The sequence below is a fragment of the Embiotoca jacksoni genome, unplaced genomic scaffold (assembly GCF_022577435.1).
Source record: "Embiotoca jacksoni isolate LCO1_2020_lvr unplaced genomic scaffold, fEmbJac1.0.p SCAF_3, whole genome shotgun sequence".
Taxonomy (NCBI): Eukaryota; Metazoa; Chordata; class Actinopteri; family Embiotocidae; genus Embiotoca; species Embiotoca jacksoni.
In genome coordinates this window covers 9,020,383-9,021,280 of record NW_027185381.1, presented here as the reverse complement: position 1 = coordinate 9,021,280, position 898 = coordinate 9,020,383, and positions in this window count along the sequence as shown.

The window sequence follows — 898 nt, the reverse complement described above, 5'->3', positions numbered from 1 at the left end:
TGCCCAGATTTGTCAGAGTTAAGAAGTTGTAACTAAGCTGAGGGTTTGAAAGTACCTTCAATACCCCCGTGAGACACATTACTGGGCAAAATTACTACAACTAACACCCCCTGCAACTTCCAACCCCAACAGCAAGTCATTGAACAATGGACGAATAATAGAAAAATATGAACAGCCATTTTTCTCCTTTCTTTATTTTTAACTTCTGTTTTAAAAATTGTTATATACATGAAGTTTCCTTGGGTGCTTAACTTTTTTTTTTTTTTTTAAAGTATTTTTGCCAAATACACACAATAAGAAAGTGATTAACATGTCAGAACATGATGCAAATAGACTTTATATTTACTGTTTATAACAGTAGATCATATTGAACAATTACAAGCATACTCAGTATGTCAGTACAAAAAAAACAACCTTTGGTTTGATTGTCAATGTTTTACTTTTGTTGTTCATTTAAAACAATGAAGTTGTTTTAAACTTCATTTTCATTTCAGTTTAAGAAACCTATACAGACAAATTCACAATTGTTCTGATTGTTTTCCCTAGATAGATCTAGATTTGAAAAACGTTCTCCTGCCAGAGCACCATGTCAATTATATCCCTGTCTTTCTTTCTATCTTTCTTGTCCTGCCACATCTAGACCCATCATTGTCATCTTCATCACCCCTGTGGATTTCATACAGCTCTGCAGCTCTGCTCCCTGCATCAACCTCCCTCCCCTTCCACCCCCATCCACCACTGAACCCCGACCCTCCAGCCCTCGCTCTGTGGTCCCCTCTCCGTCGTCCCACCACGTCTGCGGAGTGGGTGCCGGCTCCCTCCCCCAGGGGTGGGAGTGAGGAGCTGGGCGACGGACTCGACAAACCCCTGGAGAATGATGCAGAGGGGGTCTGGAGCC